The sequence below is a fragment of the Salvelinus alpinus genome, chromosome 1 (assembly GCF_045679555.1).
Source record: "Salvelinus alpinus chromosome 1, SLU_Salpinus.1, whole genome shotgun sequence".
Classification (NCBI taxonomy): domain Eukaryota; kingdom Metazoa; phylum Chordata; class Actinopteri; order Salmoniformes; family Salmonidae; genus Salvelinus; species Salvelinus alpinus.
In genome coordinates this window covers 101,361,386-101,383,580 of record NC_092086.1, presented here as the reverse complement: position 1 = coordinate 101,383,580, position 22,195 = coordinate 101,361,386, and the positions used below count along the sequence as shown (strand labels likewise).

The 22,195-nt window shown below is 40.4% G+C and overlaps 1 protein-coding gene and 1 long non-coding RNA gene across 2 annotated transcripts in view; both read left to right on the top strand.

Moving 5' to 3' along the window:
• LOC139536893 (glycerol-3-phosphate acyltransferase 3-like) overlaps positions 1 to 539 on the top strand; it is a 47,278-nt gene extending 46,739 nt beyond the window's left edge. Inside the window, exon 14 of the transcript XR_011667423.1 lies at positions 134 to 539. The gene's annotated coding sequence lies outside the window, so the exon portion shown is untranslated. The remainder of the gene's footprint in view (positions 1 to 133) is intronic.
• A 17,752-nt stretch (positions 540 to 18,291) lies between these two features.
• LOC139568385 (uncharacterized) lies at positions 18,292 to 19,044 on the top strand. The gene is made up of 2 exons (XR_011673593.1): positions 18,292 to 18,445; positions 18,889 to 19,044. It is a non-coding gene; the product is annotated as an uncharacterized lncRNA (long non-coding RNA).
• The last annotated feature ends 3,151 nt before the right edge of the window (positions 19,045 to 22,195 follow it).

Genomic DNA, 22,195 nt, shown 5'->3' with positions numbered 1-22,195 from the left:
TTAATGTTAATCGATGTATTAAATATTAAACATTTCCATAACAGGAGTTTGAGCCGCTCCCACCAGGACGATGCAGGAAAATGCTGCAGCAGCATCAGGCTAATCTAGGCTCTCTCTCTCTTCCTGTAATTAGGCAAAGTAGAGGATGATGACAAACCCTGACCCCTGGCCTGCTACTTCTGGCTGCTACTGCCTGGGAGAACCAGAGAGGAAAGAGCTGTAAAGTAGCTGTTGAATCAGAGGTACTAGAACTCATGTAGAAGCACATTTCAATTGGTCATTTTAGACTTTCCTTATAAGACTCAGCATGCCTGCTACTGTAGTTATAAGACTCAGCATCCCTGCTACTGTAGGTATTTTGAATGGTCACTGTGTTAGCCTCAGTTTGGAGTGCCTGAAAATGTACAGTGACTACAATTTATGGGAATGGCTAATAAATTAATTCACACATCCAGTCTACCTTTTGATAATGTGTTGAAGAGGCAATGAAAATCATGTAACATTTGTATCATGTCATCCCTAAAGCATGCAAGCATCATTATTTGACTCTGTGTTGACATTTGTACTCGTCTTTCATAAGAATTATAGATTTGCAAATATGTGTTCAACCTCAAACAAACACTCAATTCTATATGGACAGAGGGCAAGAAACTCTCAGAGAGAATAGCTAAAGAGAAAATCCATCCCCAGAACATTAAAAGTAGCAGACCAAACCATGTTGGATGAGAGAGTAGTTTTGGCTGCCGCACACGACGCAGCAAAAATAAACGGCACAGTGAGCTTACATCAGACTGGCTTGTGCGGGGGCGTTCAGCGGTGCCCTGTGTGTAGAGAGAAAACAGCCTGACCTACAGGAGGCCCGGGACCGGCCCAGCCGCCCAGATATTCAACCCCAGAGCACTATTGCTTTTCCCGGCAAAGCACCAAAAAGTTCCATGTTTGGTTTGCAAATCTTTTGATGAGAGTGTCTCCTTCAATAATTTTTTTGTCTCACAAAGTCAGACCAATGAGTATTATTATGTGGTGGTAGATGTTTGATTAACTCACCTGTCTATTATTGGCCAGTTTATTTGGCTTTGGAGTATTTTTGTTGCGGTGAGGGGATGGGGGGAGAAAAGTCACAAACATGCCAAAAATGTGAAGAGAAAGTTTTAAAATGCCACTACTGACTATGATGGGTTGGAGCAATTATAGAAGGAATAGCATTTCATTCATTTATTGTTCAATGTCACATTAGCAATCTGCAACGTTTCGGAATCGTTGCCAATAGAGGCTGCTCTGGGCAGATGGGCAGGCCCGTAAGAAGGATCCATTGCCACATAAATTCCCTGTTGCCACCAAAAGAGAAAGGAGAAACAACACTAACAGTGGTTTATGGCTGGGCTAGGATGATGCCAAAAGCAACAGTTCATACTTTTTCCCCCAATCAGACATGAGTGATCGATATAGATGTTCTCTCATTCCCATTATTAAACAGAGGAAATAGATGGTAAGTGGTATGCATGATCATGATACAAAAAACACTGGTCAAAGGTATATCTTAACAATTCAGATGATGACATTACTGAGGAACTAGGTGGGTAGGTATATTGGATTGTTAATATTGTTGTATTGCTGTTGTCTCTCAAAACCATGAGCATCCAAATTCTAATGTTCAATGCTTGACAAGATTAAAAAGCCAACATTTTTTGTAAAGCTTTTTACTGACCCCCATTCTTACCCCTCACCTGTCAGAATAGTAGGTTGCATTTTAATATCCAAAATAGCCTTTGTTTGAGTTTAAATGTGAATGTTTGTATTTCCACATAATTTGTGTATGTAAATGGTTGCTAGAGTCCTGGCAAACAGAAGTTGAGGAGGCCACATTCAGATCTGCAGCACCTGCTTATTTAAACAGAGGCCTGTTGATTCCTGGGTCTCGCCTGTTTTCTTTCCAGAGGCACCTTGCTGCATTGCAGAAGTTGTGGTCCTGTGTGTGGTAGGTCCAGCATGTCCCATTATCTATAGACCCATGAGGACACTTTGAAGGTATGGCCAAGTTAGCGTTTGTTTTTGGGCGAGAAGTCCAGCTATGAGAACCCTATGATAGAGAGGCAATGAGGATTTACTTTTATGGTGGTATGGTATGCTTTCTTATAGCTCATAGCTTAGCTTAAACTACACTTGAATCATTTTGTTATTTTACAACTAGAAACTCATAATTCATACCTGTTTAAATTGAAGTATAATGTTTTGGGGGAAAAGATACTCCTTAGCCACATAAACAAATGTACATTGATGTAATAATAATGTCACAGTGAATAGCTGACATGCACCACCTTAAAAAACAAACCATTTAAATTGTTTTGTTCAAACGCTATATATCCATTTTCAGAAATATTGGTTAATTGGCTTAATTGTTAAAAGAAATTATGAAAGAGATTGGTGTGTTTCTTCAGTATCTAATTATGGCATGGGGTTGTTCAATGACAGTATTTGTTTAAAATCAATTGATTGTTTCATTTCAGAGAGACAAATAGTCATGATTTTTGCTAAATGTGGTATATATCCTCCTCACTCTCAGAGAAATACATATTACAGACAAATATACAGGATTCGATCATTACATTACAGCCAAAACATTTATATACAGTGTTTTGTTAAAAAAACAAAAACATTTTCATGCATATCTAAAATCTGTGAAAAAAACATCTGAGAACAGTAATATTTTACACACACATGAAGGTGCCCATAAGCAATCATTTCTGATGAAAAAACACAGATGTACATTTTTTGTGTGGATATAGCATTTTGGAAATAAACTCTTCAATTATAGGTTATCCTGATCCCTTTGTTTTCAACAGTGAGATGCTGTGAAAAGCAATCGTTCAACCACAAGTAGCATAATATTATCCAGACCGTTGTCAGACCCCAGCCCAGCAGCATAGCGGCAGCAGCCAGGCACCATAACAAGTGTATCTATTGCAAGCAGACATTTACAGAGACTGCGCTTCATTCTCTGTCCTCAATCTTCACAATTGACTTGTCATGTATTTTCCAGCTAATTAGGTCTTTTAAAATGGGGGCTATGTAAAGCCTGCATTGATCAGAGCATGCTGCTAAATTGACCGTAAATGCTGCCATTCAATCAGGGACAATTACCTCCCTATAGCAAGAATTAGGATTCATTAATGATACTTATTGTAAACAGGAGAGTGACAGAAGGGCGACATGTATGTATTCATGTGAGATATCAGCAACCTGTTTCACAGCGGTAAGGTTGACCTTTTCTTCAGGCTCACAGGCTGAGTTAAATAGAGAGAGGTCAAGGGTGAGAGTGCAATGAGAGGGTGTGGGTGGGGCAAAGGCTTCCATACATTTGTTTTTCTTTATCTGCCTTTTCCCCTATACTAGACACATCTGGTATTTAGAACATCCTCCACATTATTTAAGCAATCAGGCTCGTGGATTATCGTAAATAACACTTGGTTAAGTTCTTAGGCATGACTCCAAGCCTAAGAATATCATTCCAGCCTTAATTTGGAACCCTAGAACTCTGGCTTACCCTTTGACTTTTGACTACCTCAGCTCTCCCATGTCTACCTCAGCTCTCCTCCGTCCTACCTCTCCTCTGTCCTACCTCAGCTCTCCTCTGTCCTACCTCTCCCCTGTCTAGCTCAGCTCTCCCTGTCCTACCTCAGCTCTCCTCCGTCCTACCTCAGCTCTCCTCCATCCTACCCTAGCTCTCCTCTGTCCTACCTCAGCCCTCCTCTGTCCTACCTCAGCCCTCCTCTGTCCTACCTCAGCCCTCCTCTGTCCTACCTCAGCCCTCCTCTGACATACCTCAGCTCTCCTCTGACGTACCTCAGCTTTTATGGTTTTGATTGAAGTAATTTTGATGAGGAGGTAGTGGTACCTTGTCTACATGGTGCAACTCATTTGCTAATTGATCAGGTCTCATGACTGAGAATCCCCATTGCCAATTCACAGTCCTATGTCTACGGGGAGATGTCTTCTATCACACTGCCTCTCTATCTTACATCAGATATTTATAGACTTCAGTCACACAGAGACTGAGAACAGAACAGAGCTCCTCAGAAGGAACCAAATCCTTCATCGTAATTCCCTCTGGGAGTCCCATCCTGTTGCTGAAATGTCTTCTGACAGTGCCAAAACCCCAGTCCCAAAACCCCATTCTCTGTTCTCTGTCTCTCTCTCCATCACCAGACAGACCGATCCCCAATCGACAGAGACAAACCCTGTGACAGCAGCAGGAGGAGGAGAAGGGGGCAGCAGCAAAGCCCCACGCTCTCCAGGAGGACTCCTTTGGAGCCTGTCTGATAGTTGTCACTAGTTTCATAAGGGGGCTCTACTTGATTAGGGAGAGTGGATCTTAATCGCAAAAAAACTAGAGAAGCCACAAGTAATCAGGGACCATGTGCACAGAGGACAGAGGAGATTTGAGGTAGGACAGAGCAGATTTGAGGTAGGACAGAGCAGATTTGAGGTAGGACAGAGCAGAGCTGAGGTAGGACGGGGGAGAGATGAGGTAGGACGGGGGAGAGATGAGGTAGAACGGAGGAGAGCTGAGGTAGGACGGAGGCGAGCTGAGGTAGGACGGAGGCGAGCTGAGGTAGACAGGGGACAAGTAGTCAGGGGAGCGCTGAGGTAGACAGGGGAGCGCTGAGGTAGACAGGGGAGCGCTGAGGTAGACAGGGGAGCGCTGAGGTAGACAGGGGGAGAGCTGAGGTAGACATGGGGAGAGCTGAGGTAGACATGGGGAGAGCTGAGGTAGACATGGGGAGAGCTGAGGTAGACATGGGGAGAGCTGAGGTAGACATGGGGAGAGCTGAGGTAGACATGGGGAGAGCTGAGGTAGACATGGGGAGAGCTGAGGTAGACATGGGGAGAGCTGAGGTAGGACAGGAGGTAGTTGAAGTACGACAGAGCTGAGGTAGGACAGAGGAGAGCTGAGGTAGGACAGAGGAGAGCTGAGGTAGCAGGAATTATCCACTTTTTGGTGTAGAGCAATTCATTTACTTTGAAATATGGATAATGGCAATTATATTATCAGAGAGGAATGGGTACCATACATTGATACTCATTCCTGCAGCCTCAGAGGTACAGTAAGACAACTAATTGCCTACCCCTGTCTACCTCAGCCTATATGGGTCATTCTACAAAAACGGGACAGATTGGGCATTGGAAAAAATGCAAATGTAATCCTATTTTTCCCAAACTTTCAGTGCACGTCTTCCAACAATGTCATGTAGACATACAGTTGAAGTCGGAAGTTTACATACACTTAGGTTGGAGTCATTAAAACTCGTTTTTCAAACACTCCACAATTTTCTTGCTAACAAACTATAGTTTTGGCAAGTCGGTTAGGACATCTCCTTTGCGCATGACACAAGTTATTTTTCCAACAATTGTTTACAGACAAATTATTTCACTTATAATTCACTGTATCACAATTGCAGTGGGTCAGGAGTTTACATACACTAAGTTGACTGTGCCTTTAAACAGCTTGGAAAATTCCAGCAAATGATGTCATGGCTTTAGAAGCTTCTGATAGGCTAATTGACATCATTTGAGTCAATTGGAGGTGTACCTGTGGATGTATTTTAGGGCCTACCTTCAAAACAAGTGCCTCTTTGCTTGGCAACATGGAAAAATCAAAAGAAATCAGCCAAGACCTCAGAAAAAAAATGTAGAACTCCACAAGTCTGGTTCATCCTTGGGAGCAATTTCCAAACGCCTGTAGGTACCACGTTCATCTGTACGAGCAATAGTACGCAAGTATAAACACCATGGGACCACGCAACCGTCATACCGCTCAGGAAGGAAACGTGTTCTGTCTCCTAGAGATGAACGTACTTTGGTGTGAAAAGTCCAAATCAATCCCAGAACAACAGCAAAGGACCTTGTGAAGATGCTGGAGGAAACAGCTACAAAAGTATCTATATCCACAGTAAAATGTGTCCTATATCGACATAACCTGAAAGGCTGCTCAGCAAGGAAGAAGCCACTGCTCCAAAACCGCCTTAAAAAAGCCAGACTATGGTTTGCAACTGCACAGGGGGACAAAGATCGTACTTTTTGGAGAAATGTCCTATGGTCTGATGAAACAAAAATAGAACTGTTTGGTCATAATGACCATCGTTATGTGCGGAGGAAAAAGGGGGAGGCTTGCAAACCAAAGAACACCATCCCAACCGTGAAGCACGGGGGTGGCAGCATCATGTTGTGGGGGTGCTTTGCTGCAGGAGGGACTGGTGCCCTTCACAAAATAGATGGCATCATGAGGGATGAAAATGATGTGGATATATTGAAGCAACATCTCAAGACATCAGTCAGGAAGTTAAAGCTTGGTCGCAAATGGGTCTTCCAAATGGACAATGACCTCAAGCATACTTCCAAAGTTGTGGCAAAATGGCTTAAGGACAACAAAGTCAAGGTATTGGAGTGGCCATCACAAAGCCCTGACCTCAATTCTATAGAAAATTTGTGGGCAGAACTGAAAAAGCGTGTGCGAGCCAAGGAGGCCTAGAAACCTGACTCAGTTACACCAGCTCTGTCAGGAGGAATGGGCCAACATTCACCCAACTTTGTGGGAAGGCTACCCGAAATGTTTGACCCAAGTTAAACAGTTTAAAGGCAATGCTACCAAATACTAATTGAGTGTATGTAAACTTCTGACCCACTGGGAATGTGATGAAATAAGTAAAAGCTGAAATAAATCATTCTCTCTACTATTATTCTGACATTTCACATTCTTAAAATAAAGTGGTGATCCTAACGGACCTAGACAGGGATTTTTACTAGGATTAAATGTCAGGTATTGTGAAAAACTGAGTTTAAATGTATTTGGCTAAGGTGTTTGTAAACTTCCGACTTCAACTGTATATATACCACTCACACACATTATTTGTATTGCATATTTGAAATATTTAAAAGTTTTTGGTCATACGCACATCCTTAAACATAGGTGCTGGGCTAATAAAGAATACTAGTATAGAACACGAAGGCCCACACACTGTTAAAGCTCCCAATTCACAGCTTTATTGACAATGTTTCAATCCGAAACGGATCTTCGTCAGGTCAGAAATATTTACCTGAATTCCTTACCACTCCGCTTAATGTCACTTCATAAACAGTGAAACAGTTGCATGGTTCTCCCTTTATTGCACAGCAGGGATCATTTTGATTAACGTATTTCAGATTAATTGTACAAATGTTATTTGCATACAAATTAACAAAATAGTAAAAACATGATTTTTAACCTGATTTTCAAAACCTTTCAATTGGATTTAGAGAAATATGTCTATTGTTCTCTGTAAAATGTTCAATGTTGATTGTATGAATCTGAAACTTGTTGATTGATTGAATTACTTATGCATATAATTAATTATGTTGTTATATGTTTAAATTATCACTTTACTTATGTTTATTTTGGCAAAATAACAGGTGTTTCGATGTCATGTGTTAATCATAGAGACAAATGGAGGACTTTCGATGGATATAACTCGTTTTAGTGTTGACATTGCCATTGATGGCTTCAACCATTTCAACCTGGTATTGATTCCTATTGGTTGGGAGTGATCAGCCAATGATCAGAGAGCATTGTCTTCTTCAAATTGGGGTGACTATGGTTTGTAAACCAAAGACTATAAAGACCAAGATTTATACCAAGACATTGGTCCAAAGATCCAGACCCAGACCAAGTGAGTTGAGACCATAACGAGTTAAAGACCGAATTTATGTGGTCTTGATCAAGAGTCCAGGGGTGTTATTTCAGCTAAACATAGGGTATTGCTGTAGCTTCATTCACCTCAGTCTTTAGGGGACTTCTACAAACACATGTCATACAAGAACTAGCTGCTATGCATTAGCTCCATCGGAACTAAAACTCTAGTTTAGTTTCATGTCAAGTCAAACAGCAGTTAACTAGCCAAAGCCATCTACTACAGCCATCTTTAAATTGACAAGGGGGCTACATTTTGGGGGTTCTTGCATTGGAACTATATTGAATTCTGCTTATATAATCACGCTATACCACAATAAATATAAAGTTCAAATGCTGAGACTCAGAGATCATTGAGTGCTTTTGAAATCTGTAGTCTATCTCTGCTGCACTGTATCAGCACAATAGACAGTGCCCTACAGCTAGGCCATTTGGGTAATGAATATATGCTACAAGATAGCTAGGTGAATTGCCCTATTACAAACAGCTGTAAATGCAGCCGTACACGAAGCTGTTTTACTAAAAGAATGTAAACTAAATGCTGAAAGTAGTAGCCTAGTTATTCAAGCATGCAAAGAAAAATGCTGAATAGCAGTTTGACTTACAATACCGACACAACTGCCTAGTAAACTAGTAAACAAAATATCAGATCAATAAAGGCATAACACAATCTATATTTAGGTTAGTTACAGTGGCTTGCGAAAGTATTCACCCCCCTGGCATTTTTCCTATTTTGTTGCCTTACAACCTGGAATTAAAATAGATTTTTTGGGGGGGGAGGTTGTATCATTTGATTTACACAACATGCCTACCACTTTGAAGATGCAGAATATTTTTTATTTTGAAACAAACAAGAAATAGGACAAAAAACAGAACTTGAGCCTGCATAACTATTCACCCCCCCCAAAGTCAATACTTTGTAGAGCCACCTTTTGCAGCAATTACAGCTGCAAGTCTCTTGGGGTATGTCTCTATAAGCTTGGCACATCTAGCCACTGGGATTTTTGCCCATTCTTCAAGGCAAAACTGCTCCAGCTCCTTCAAGTTGGATGGGTTCCGCTGGTGTACAGCAATTTTTTATATTCCTAGGCAAGTCAGTTAAGAACAAATTCTTATTTTCAATAACGGCCTAGGAACAGTGGGTTAACTGCCTTGTTTCAGGGGCAGAACGACAGATTTTTACATTGTCAGCTCAGGGATTCAATCTTGCAACCTTTCGGTTACTAGTCCAACACTCTAACCACTAGGCTACCTGCCACCCCAATATTTATGTCATACCACAGATTCTCAATTGGATTGAGGTCTGGGCTTTGACTAGGCCATTCCAAGACATATCAATGTTTCCCCTTAAACCACTTGAGTGTTGCTTTAGCAGTATGCTTATGGTCATTTAGCAGTATGCTTAGTGCCAGTCTCAAATCTCTTGAAGACTGAAACAGGTTTCCCTCAAGAATTTCCCTGTATTTAGCGCCATCCATCATTCCCTCAATTCTGACCAGTTTCCCAGTCCATGCCGATGAAAACATCCCCACAGCATGATGCTGCCACCACCATGCTTCACTGTGGGGATGGGGTTCTCGGGGTGATGAGTGGTGTTGGGTTTGCGCCAGACATAGCGTTTTCCTTGATGGCCAAAAAACTCAATTTTAGTCTCATCTGACCAGAGTACCTTCTTCCAAATGTTTGGGGAGTCACCCACATGCCTTCTGGCGAACACCAAACGTATTTTGCTTATTTTTTTCTTTAAGCAATGGCTTTTTTCTTGCCACTCTTCCGTAAAGCCCAGCTCTGTGGAGTGTACGGCTTAAAGTGGTCCTATGGACAGATACTCCAATCTCCGCTGTGGAGCTTTGCAGCTCCTTCAAGGTTATCTTTGGTCTCTTTGTTCCCTCTCTGATTAATGCCCTCCTTGCCTGGCAGGTTTTGGTGGCTGGAACACTCGGTTACTGCAGCAAATCTTTTTGCTGCACCTCTCTTGGCAGGTTTGTTTTGGTGCCATATTCTTTCCATTTTTTTTTATAACGGATTTAATGGTGCTCCGTGGGATGTTCAAAGTTTCTGATATTTTTTTATAACCCAACCCTGATCTGTACTTCTACACAACTTTGTCCCTGACCTGTTTGGAGAGCTCCTTGGTTTTCATGGTGCCACTTGCTTGGTGGTGCCTTTTGCTTAGTGGTGTTGCAGACTCGTGGGCCTTTCAGAACAGGTATATATATAATGAGATCATGTGACACTTAGATTGCACACAGGTGGACTTTATTTCACTAGTTATGTGACTTCTGAAGGTAATTGGTTGCACCAGATCTTATTTAGGGGCTTCATAGCAAAGGGGTGAATACATATGCACGCACCACTTTTCCGTTTTTTATTTTATCGAATTTTTTGAAAAAATAGATTTTTTTCATTTCACTTCACCAATTTGGACTATGTTGTGTATGTCCATTACATGAAATCCAAATACAAATCAATTTAAATTACAAGTTGTAATACCCCAAAATAGGAAAAACACCAAGGGGGATGAATACTTTTGCAAGGTACTGTACATTAACAGTAAACAAATGCAGTAAACAAAAGGTGAATGGAGATCCAAATAACCAAAACAGCCTACAGCCTACTACAGAGATGCAGCCATGCACAATTGTCCAATAAATAGGCTTATAGGCCCACATCAGCAATACATTGTGATATGTCACAATACACTTTTGTGAATCAAATTTAACCCACACAATCAAGGAAGCAATGCCAGCCTACCATAAACACATTTCAATACTTACAGTTCAATATACAGCCATGAAAACCAATAGGCTACCAAGAAAACCATAATGGCATCTGCAGTAACCGAGTGTTCCAGCCATTCTCTTCCTATTAACCAATTGCCATTAAATTAACGTTTTGGACAGAACCTGCGGTTAGGATAGGATTCTAGTCTATTCTGGGCTGGCTCCTCTGTTCCAAGATCATCAGGAAAAGTCGGAAAAGGAGGCAGCTATGGAGCCATTATCCTGGCGGCATTGGTGGAAGGGTGGGTAGGCTCTGCACACGGAGCTAGTTAGAGCTCGGCAGCATCATCGCTGCTGGGCTTGGCGGCGGCCTCTGTGGTTTGATGTTACTGCTGATGCTCATTGCTCTCCTTCTCCTATGTCTGGGTACTTTGGCGAAACCAATTTCTGATATCCATCGTGGCAGATTAGCTGGTTTGAGCTAGCTAAATATGCAAACACTAACGCAAACACTAATGCTTTTTACAGATAGCTAGCTAAGAGTGAAGCAGCTTCAATGGTACATTTTACCCCGTCCTTATAATTCTAAATAAAATATTACAGGCGGCGTATCACGTTATTCACTTAGCCTACCACAGAGATAAGCGTTTTTTCCTGCTTTTTATGGAAACACAAAGGATTCATACCTCACCGCCCAGTGGCTTTCCGTAGCCCCCTTACACACCTCGCGGTGCGCCCTGTCCATTGTGCTGACACAGGACAGCGGAGATACAGATGTTTTTTGCGCCATCCTTTCACTCAATCGTTTTACCTTTTTTCGCAATTTTTATATATGGACATAAAACAAAAACTGAAGGGAATAATGTTTGAACTCCCCCTCAAGCCCCCTCGTGGAACTGGGCCCAACTTTACCTCTGCAATGTGTTGAGGAAAAAGTCCCACTGTTCCCTGCAGCTGCGTCGATGCGCTCTCCACAGAGAGGAAGAGGCGAAGCGAGAAGTTTCAATTGCGCCAAAATCTGTCCAAAATATGTCCAATGTGTTTCTATGAGCTTATTTGGACCTAAGCTTGTCATCTTCCTTCCCACCTTTGGGACAACGACTCCCATTGTTAGGGCGTCATTATCTCATCATTATATACAGACCTCTGCTCTCCATAAAGCCAGCCAGCCATACAAAAAGCATTCCCTCCCGCTCCCAGATGTCCACAATAGTCCTACAGTCAGCATTCATTTGCCTTTTAGTCGAGACTGGAATGGTTTTAATAGCCTATTTTAAATTGTTGGTGTTGAGCTAGGGCAAGGTTTCCCAAACTCAGTCCTGGAGCCCCCCTGGGTGCACATTTTGTTTTTTTCCCTAGCACTACACAGCTGATTGAAATAATCAAAGCTTTATGATGAGTTGGTTATCTGAATCAGCTGTGTAGTGCTAGGGCAAAAAAACTAAACGTGCACCCATGGCAGAGGAGGCTGGTGGGAGGAGCTATAGGAGGACAGGCTCATTGTAATGGCTGGAATGGAATAAATGAAACCGTATCAAACACATCAAACATATGGAAACCACGTTTGACTCGGTTCCATTTATTCCATTTCAGCCATTACAATAATCCCGTCGTCCTATAGCTCCTCACACCAACTTCTTCTAACCCAGGAGGCTCCAGCCTGCTCTGACCCAGTGTGGGCCCCAGGACCGAGTTTTGGAAACCTTGAGCTAGGGTATGGTGACTGCCATACCCAATTCATGCCCCTGCAAGAGTCCATGGGCCCTTTCTTAAATTGTAAGAAACTCAAGTATCCTTGAGTTAACTTGAGTACAGTACAACACAGTACAGTAGGATACAGTACAGTACAGTACAGCACAGCACAGCACCTCACAGAAGAGTACTTTAGAGTACGGTAGAGTACAGTGCAGTACAGTAGAGCACAGTACAGTACAGTATAGCACATTATAGGCATCTATGTTTTGTCCAAATACTGTAGATAGCTCTTGGAGGGTTGGTGCCCCCCATGCTGGCTATCCACCTCCATACTATACACTTTTTCCTGAAGTGTGCACTTGTCCACTACCCACATGGTGGTCCTCTGTAGCTCAGTTGGTAGAGCATGGCACATTCAACTTTAAAATGCAGATAGCCACAATGGCGCTGCCCGTGCTGTCACAGACGCCATAATGGCACAGATACAAAGATGATACCTCTAATTTTCTGTCATGGACAAAGGAACTCAAAGGGTGTGATGATATTAATTAATAATGAATTAATCATGCGAATCATTCCTGACTATTTGCACATTCATATCAAAAAGGAAGGTGGATCCTTTTGAATATGAAAGTGGACGAAAAAGAGATTTGGCTCATTCATCTATATGGTCCAAATCAGGATGATCCACACTTCTTTGAAAACATTTATACCAATTTATTGAACTTACAGGTAACACATGATCTAATCATTATGTTAAGAGACTATAACACAGTGTTAAGTACCTCAATGGACCGTAAAGGTAATCACTCAACAAGCTATCATAACCGTGTCCTCAAGGAAATCACAAATATTATGGACACATTAGAAATAGTGGATATTTGGAGACTAAAAAACCCCGACCTAGTGAGATATACATAGAGGAGACTTAATCAAGCTAGTCGTCTTGACTACTTTCTTGTCTCTCTTGCATCAAAGGTTAAAAAAGTTTTAATAGGAGACAGAATGCGACCGGATCATCATCTAATTGGCATTCACATAACTCTTATAGATTTTCCATGTGGACGGGGATATTGGAAATTTAATCAAAGTTTACTGGAGGACGACTTATTTTTAACTAAGACAAAATAATTTATAACAGAATTTTTCCAGTATAATATAGGTTCAGCAAATCCCCTTATTGTTTGGGATACCTTTAAATTTACCTTCAGGGGTCATTCAATTCAATATTCATCAATAATAAAAAGCAGTTTCTGGCTAAAGAGACACGACTAACAAGGGAAATCCATGAACTAATAGTACAGGTAGATAGCAATAAAAACGATACTACAGAGATACAAAATAAGAGGAAAAACAAAAATAACTTGAGGAACTTATTCAAGAACGATCTAATGTAATCTATTACAAAAGTAAAGCAAACTGGATGGAATATGGATAAAAATGCACAAAATTCTTCCTGAATCTCCAATACAGGAACGCTAACAAAAAGAATTTGCAGAAACTCGTTACTGAAGACGGAGTCATCTATGATTCTCCGAATGATATTTTAAAAGGAGAAGCAAATTATTTTAGGCAGATGTTCTCTTTTCCGTCTCATCTGAATGGGAATCTGTTGGATGACTGGTATGATGTAGTTGTTGAGCGGCTTCACTGCAAGTATTTTGTATGTTTCGAATATTCAATAAATATATATATATATATTTTTTAAAGATGTTACCTCTATATATCTCTATGGTCTGAATTGTTTTGGTTGTGACGGTTTCGGTTTGGACAATTTTGACTTATTTTGGACTTCAAAGAATCCCCATAGCTATTTTTTATTTATTTTTTTTACCGTTATTTTACCAGTTAAGTTGACTGAGAACACGTTCTCATTTGCAGCAACGACCTGGGGAATAGTTACAGGGGAGAGGAGGGGGATGAATGAGCCAATTATAAACTGGGGATTATTAGGTGACCGTGATGGTTGAGGGCCAGATTGGGAATTTAGCCAGGACACCGGGATTAACACCCCTACTCTTACAATAAGTGCCATGGGATCTTTAATGACCTCAGAGAGTCAGGACACCCGTTTAACGTCCCATCCGAAAGACAGCACCCTACACAGAGCAGTGTCCCCAATCACTGCCCTGGGGCATTGGGATCTTTGTTTAGACCAGAGGAAAGAGTGCCTCCTACTGGCCCTCCAACACCACTTCCAGCAGCACCTGGTCTCCCATCCAGGGACTGACCAGGACCAACCCTGCTTAGCTTCAGAAGCAAGCCAGCAGTGGTATGCAGGGTGGTATGCTGCTATCATACCCATATCAAAATTGTCTGCACTGTCAAAGGAACTGGAGTCCTTGGTTAGTAGGCAGCTAAAGGCCTACTTCCAAGAAAACAACATTTTAAATGGAATGCAATCAGGTTTTAGGTCTGGCCACAGCACTGTTTCAGCAACATTGAAGGTTTTAAATGACATCCACTGTGCTCTTGATAAGAAGTTACATTGTGTGTCTGTCTTTATTGATTTTTCTAAGGCTTTTTACTGGTCATGCTCTAGATTGGTTTATAAATTATCTATCAAATCGTACACAATGTGTGTGTCTTTAGGACAGCTGTTTTTAGTCAACTTTCGTGTTTTTAACGTAATATGTAATTGTTGTACTGCATGTGTGTTTAGAGTTTCGCTTAATGTTGTGTTAGTGTATGTAAGTTGTTTTGTCAGAAACATTGTTCCCCCTGCTGCTATTGGACCAGGTCTCTCTTGGAAAAGAGATGTTATCTCAATGAGAATAACCTGTAGAAATAAAGGTAAAATAAATTGAACATTTAAAAAAAATCTTTAATTTGGTCAAAAGTACATCCCAGCAAACATATATTTTAGTCCCAAAACTGTACTTTATAAAGTTGACATATTAGATGTTCGGTACTGACACTTCTTAAAATACATGAAGATTACATTCTCTTGCTCACACATTTCTCCAAAAATGTTTGCAAACAGACTACTCAACATGAGTCCATGCTGGAGAGGGGTGTAATCCAATCTCCTGGTGATATTTGTAGGGGTGTGGCTTAAGGCACATAAATTCTCTCCAAATGGTACATGAGGTCACCAAACCCATATTTCTGCTCATTGATTAATGAGTCCATTTAAGACCACTCCACATTATTGATAAAAAAGGTTTTACTCTTATTTTTATTTTTTTCATTGCTCTTATCCGTTAATATTTTGTATGCTTATGGATTTCAGTTTGTATTGACTGCTGTATGAGTGTAATAAAAACATATTGAAAATTTGAACTTGAAATTCTAGTCTTTTTATGTGTGTGTGTGTGTGTGTGTGTGTGTTTCAGTAGTGACATCAAAAGGTGGGACAGCATTTTTTATACAAAGATGTTTAAAAATAAACAAAACTACTGATTAGATCAGTATCTTTCAATGTAATAATAGAATAACTAAAGATGATCTATTGAAATAATAGTGTTAAAAAATTACAAAAATCATTAATTGCTTTATTTTCAAACATGAAGTATAGGAGTCAGGGTTTGGGACAGCCAAATTAATTTAACAAGATGCCCTGGATTGATGTAAATACATGTCCTAAGTATGGAGACTACTAAACTATTGTTTTTTTGCATATATCATTTTTGGAGTGGGACTGCAATTGGCACCACTTCTGTAGAATCACCCATATAGCAACAGTATGGTTTTACTCAGCTGACTCAGAAACACAATGGCAGGCATCTCCAACCCTGTTCTTTGAGAGCTCCAATCCCAGTTGTAACTAACCTGGTTCAGCTTATCAACCAGCTAATTATTAGAATCAGGTGTGCTATATTTGGGTTGGAGTGAAAACCTACAGGACGGTAGCTCTCCAGGAACAGGGTTGGAGACCCCTGTACTATGTCAATACACTCAATGAAGCAAATAAAATGAAAATCCTCAGCATTGTATCCTCATTAGAACAAAAAACTTGCCATGATCCACCCCGTGGAATACTGGAGAAATATGTTTGAAAACTGCGACTGAATTGAAAAAACAACTTTTCTGGTTGAAAACGACATAAGCAGCATCAATTTGAGTCAGAAACATTTATTCTAGTGTCAAGATTGACTACAGCGTGTAAATATGAATATTTGGGTCATAAAGTCAGTCTCGTCATGAGATTTGAGAGATAATTAGGAAAAAAGGGTATGTTATGGTATTATGGACACTTAACAGTTTTCCTTGGGCTGGATTTATTTAAATCCTGCCACATGCCCACCTGCCCACAGCTGGCAGCACCCAAGTAATCATCAATTTGGAGCGCAGCTGCACACAGTCCTATCATAATGCCCAACACGTGGGTGTGAAACGCACGCTGACCAAGGTAAATTTGATTTGACTTTGGATAAGCTTATGGGGTTAGTAAGGGACCATCAGTAAATTACACAATATACATGCGAAAATATTTCTAAATCTCCAATTTTCAATGACTTAAAATCCTCAAACCAACTAACTATAAACTGTAGAAATTCATATACAACTATTGAAGTTATTTAATGAGAGAACTAAAAGATGTGCAACATGACAATATTGTCCCATTTACTGTTGAAGTCGGAAGTTTACATACACCTTAGCCAAACACATTTAAACTCAGTTTTTCACAATTCCTTACATTTAATCCGAGTAAAAATTCCCTGTCTTAGGTCAGTTTATTCTTTATTTTAAGAATGTGAAATGTCAGAATAATAGTAGAGAGAATGATTTATTTCAGCTTTTATTTCTTTCATCACATTCCCAGTCGGTCAGAAGTTTACATACAGTCAATTAGTATTTGGTAGCGTTGCCTTTAAATTGTTTAACTTGGGTCAAACGTTTCGGGTAGCCTTCCACAAGCTTCCCGCAATAAGTTGGGTGGATTTGGCCCATTCCTCCTGACAGAGCTGGTGTAACTGAGTCACTTCCTGACTGATGTATTGAGAGGTTGCTTCAATATATCCACATCATTTTCATCCCTCATGATTCCGTCTATTTTGTGAAGTGCACCAGTCCCTCCTGCAGCAAAGCACTCCCACAACATGATGCTGCCACCCCCGTGCTTCACGGTTGGGATGGTGTTCTTCAGCTTGCAAGCCTCCCCCTTTTTCCTCCAAACATAACGATGGTCATTATGGCCAAACAGTTCTATTTTTGTTTCATCAGACCAGAGGACATTTCTCCAAAAAGTACAATCTTTGTCCCCATGTGCAGTTGCAAACCGTAGTCTGGCTTTTTTATGGCGGTTTTGGAGCAGTGGCTTCTTCCTTGCTGAGCGGCCTTTCAGGTTATGTCGATATAGGACTCATTTTACTGTGGATATAGATACTTTTGTACCTGTTTCCTCCAGCATCTTCACAAGGTCCTATGCTGTTGTTCTGGGATTGATTTGCACTTTTCGCACCAAAGTACGTTCATCTCTAGGAGACAGAACACGTCTCCTTCCTGAGCGGTATGACGGTTGCGTGGTCCCATGGTGTTTATCCTTGCGTACTATTGGTTGTACAGATGAACGTGGTACCTTCAGGCATTTGGAAATTGCTCCCAAGGATGAACCAGACTTGTGGAGGTTTACAATTAATTTTTCTGAGGTCTTGGCTGATTTCTTTTGAGTTTCCCATAATGTCAAGCAAAGAGGCACTGGGTTTGAAGGTAGGCCTTGAAGTACATCCACAGGTACACCGCCAATTGACTCAAATTATGTCATTTAGCCTATCAGAAGCTTCTAAAACCATGACATAATTTTCTGGAATTTTCCAAGCTGTTTAAAGGCACAGTCAACTTAGTGTATGTAAACATCTGACCCACTGGAATTGTGATACAGTGAATTATAAGTGAAATAATCTGTCTGTAAACAATTGTTGGAAAAATTACTTGTTACATGCACAAAGTAGATGTCCTAACCGACCCACTGGAATTGTGATACAGTGAATTATAAGTGAAATAATCTGTCTGTAAACAATTGTTGGAAAAATTACTTGTTACATGCACAAAGTAGATGTCCTAACCGACTTGCCAAAACTATAGTTTGTTAACAAGAAATTTGTGGAGTGGTTGAAAAATGAGTTTTAATGACTCCAACCTAAGTGTATGTAAACTTCCGACTTCAACTGTACATTGTGTAATTTCTTGACAGTCCCTAACTGGCCCCACAGGCTATCCAAAGTCAAGCCAACTTTGCCACGATCGCACACCGGCGGACTGAAACTAATTGGCAAAATAATTTGGCAAGCTAGCTTGCTAGCTAGTCTAGGCTACTTCCAGACACAAGACCCTGTTAGACTGTTTCAAGTTATCTCGAAGGGTGAGTGATTTTAACTGTGTACTGTTTTGGTAGTGTGAATGTTTGCAATGCCTCCCAAGTGCGAACACACACATACAAGAGACCCCCACACCAAAGCACACCTCAAAGACCCAAATCTCGTTCTCAGATGCATTTCCTAATGAGGAGTACTGAAACTGAGGCTAAATCAGTCAGTTCAGCCCCCCTTTAATATACATCTAAAATATTTGTATTTTCAGTCATTTGTTGTGGATGCCTTGTACACATACAGTAGGTATATACAGTACATTACTTATGCAACATCACTTGAAATATTTTTATATTCTGCATGCAACAATCAATTAGTAATTTCTCATTCCACCCTGATTAATGGTATGCCTCCTCATCTGCCTTGGCTGAAGTTTGATCCCATTTTCAGGTGAGAATGGCAAATTAATTGATCCGTTTTTTTCCTCCTATGTTAGAAGGACACTCTCCCAGTGTGACAGCGGCCACTGAAGGATGTCCTGATTGGCTGACACTGCACTTTTGCCTGCCATTGCCAAGCCGATCGTTGCCAGGGTGTGAGAGGTCTGGTTGCCGTGTAGGCAGTTGATGAAGAACAGTAATCAATAGAGTGAGGAATGATGAAGAAATGAGAGATGGAGACTGACAGGCTGCAGAAATGTGTGTGTCACTTTTGCAGTGACAAACTAAATGCTAACAAAGTAATCAATAATTAAAATGAAATCTTAAAGAGAAGAAATGTAACAAAACAAAATACACTTAATTTTGATAACTATTTCAATTAGAGATTGGAGACTCAATTTATATAGTAATTGTATTAATCGTATAAAAACGTTACCAAAGAAGAATGCCTAAGCTAGGATGAGTTCTTTGAAAGTAAGCCTTACCAAATCTGTCCCAATCGTAACAAAATTATTTTGTTTTCATAAAAGTGGGTTTGAACGTCGCAATATTAATTCGGTAGCTTGGTTTTGCGGTTCGTTCAAGTAGTGCTATACAGAAGATAAAAAAGGCAATATATTGTTATATCTTTCCTGAGACAATAATAACTGGGCTATGGAGGCAGGGCAATGATTGCTGAATATATGGAATTCTAAACTGCTCTTTGGTTGGTTTCCAGGAGAACATGGTTTATTTGTCTTCATATTGTGAGTCTCTGTTTATGTTCTGTCTCTGGAGAAACCACATGTCCTGAGAAATGACCCCAACCCACAGAAATACACCAAATATTAAGTTCTGAAGCACTTTCCATTTGATGAAAATGTTACTGTACTGGTCTGCCACTGTAGTTACTCAGTCTAACCCACTTTGAAAACCTGCCCATTAATCTTGAATTATTTATGTGATAGAACAGCGGAGCTTTCTTCTTCTCTGGTCTGTTCTGTCTAGTGTTGCAAAGCTACTGGTAATTTACCAAAGTTACTGTAATATTTGGCAGTCTATGGATTTTTTTTAAATGAATAGTTGAATAACTTTAAAAATATATATATTAAAGTTTATTCTGTGTCCATATTGTCCATGAGTTTCTAGTGGATAGACCATATGGTTCAAAAGAAAATAGCCTAATTAATGAAAAGCATCTAATCAACAATGGCATTATTTTCAATTATACGCAATTCTTGCAACTTCATTCTATTTCCACCAATTTGGCGCCAAAACATTGGCAACAAAGACATAGTAAAATAAATACAAGTTTGTAAAGAAAATCATGTCAAACACCAATGTTATTCACTAAGTTTATGGTTTATATTTTGGATAATGTTTTACAGCTGTGTGATTCTATTTTTCATTTTAAAGTAATCTTATTTGTCTGTAATTATCTTTGGCCACACAGAGGGCCAGAGATAATTACAAACACCTGTGATAATCTGAAGTACCCAAACGAGCCACTTGTGATGTCTTGTGATAAATTACATAAAATCCTTGAATGTTACCAACATTCTGGTAGTTTACTGGGAAACGTAGAAAGTTTCCAGTAATATACCCTCCCTTTGCAACTCTAGGTCTGTCCATCTTCTTCTCCCTGAAGGGGTGTGTTTGGACTGTGGATAGGTAATACAGAGGGTTATGCTATAGAACCAAAGGACAGGTTTCGAATACACCTTGTTGAAAATTATATCATGTCACATTATTAAACTGTATAATATAATTTAATGTCCAGTTCTATTGTTTTGAATGTAGACTTCACATAGGCACATATCCTGAGGATCACTGAGATGCATGTGGTGGTGAATGCAGACATTCCGAAACGTGAAAACTGTGCAGAATATAAGAGGAATATGGGTCAAAAGCCCCATGCTGCAATTGAGACACCCTCACTACAGTTTGCACCTTTTCCACTATTTCCAGGCCAATTGATTTATTTCACATTATTAATGAACTTTGCTGCAGCTCCACTTGTCAGGCTTGGCTTGTGGGGGTCAATAACGAGAGGAAACTTGATGTTAGTGGATCCGGCTTAAGTGATTCTGTCGCGCTAACGATTCAATATATCAGGACAAATGTCAACCCCTTTTAATATGTTGATTCACCGTGCCTCATCTGCATAAGCGCTGGGCTTGGCGAGATCCCGAGCTCGCCTCAGCCAGGCCAGGAGATGTATAATGGCAGGCTGAGAATTCCTCCAGCTTTCGGTAAATATTTGATTAAACAGGTATAGACAGCTGAATGGGATAGACGGCTAGTACAGAATAAATAAACCTACTTCCTGATGGGTCTCTGAATGCCACTCTTTGAGATCGGTCTGGGATACTGAATTTGACCCCTTTGTTGAGAATTGGTTCAATGTCCCAGGTGACGTACATTGTTTATATATAAAGTGCATGTATAAAGAAACTTGAATAAATCGTATCCAATCTAATCACTGTATCCATATTATGCAGCGCTGAATAACTTGCAAGATATTGAAAACTCTTAGGAATGTGTTTACAACAAATGCACCTGCTGTTCTGATTTCATGGTAGTCTTATCCACATTTAGATACATTTTAGAAGCCCAAGGCAGAACATCTTCGATCCACATTGTTCATGATGTCAGAAAGGGAAATAGACCTCTTCCTGGGATCGTCATTGTGTGTAACTGTTATAAACCAAAGTGCTATGACTGAAGAGATCATGACAAGTCATAAACTAGCTATAAATGTTGATTGATGTGTGTTTTCGTACCAAACTATAAGCTCTCTTGGTGTCCCTGTCCTTTATAGATTTTATAACAAAATTAAGTCTTTCTGCAAAAATTGACTGATGGGAGACTGATGACTAAGATAGGTAGTGTACTGGTATGTTGTAATTTTAAATGTACATTTTAGTCATTTAGCAGGCGCTCTTATCCAGAGCAACTTACAGTTAGTGCATTCATCTTAAGATAGCTGGTGGGACAACCACATATCACAGGCTTCATAATTACACTTTTCCTCAACAAAGTAGCTACATATCATCAAAGTCAGAGCTAGAAAGGGGGGAGGAGTAAAGTGCAAGTGTTGGTTCAGGAAATTATTATTTATTTTTTTCCGGAGGGGGGGGGGTTCGAGGTGAGGAGGGGGATTATCTAAGATAGGGGTGGGAGGACCAAGAGACCAGAAGTGGCAGAACGGAGTGCTCAGGTTGGGGTGTAGGGTTTGAGGATAGCCTGAAGGTAGGGAGGGGCAGTTCCTCTTGCTGCTCTGTAATGGGGAGGTATAGGGTTTGTATTCATGTGTGAGCAGCAGGCAGGGTGGGGGAGGCATGTAAACACTTAGGGTGACTAAACTGCTGGCTCTAGTTTTCT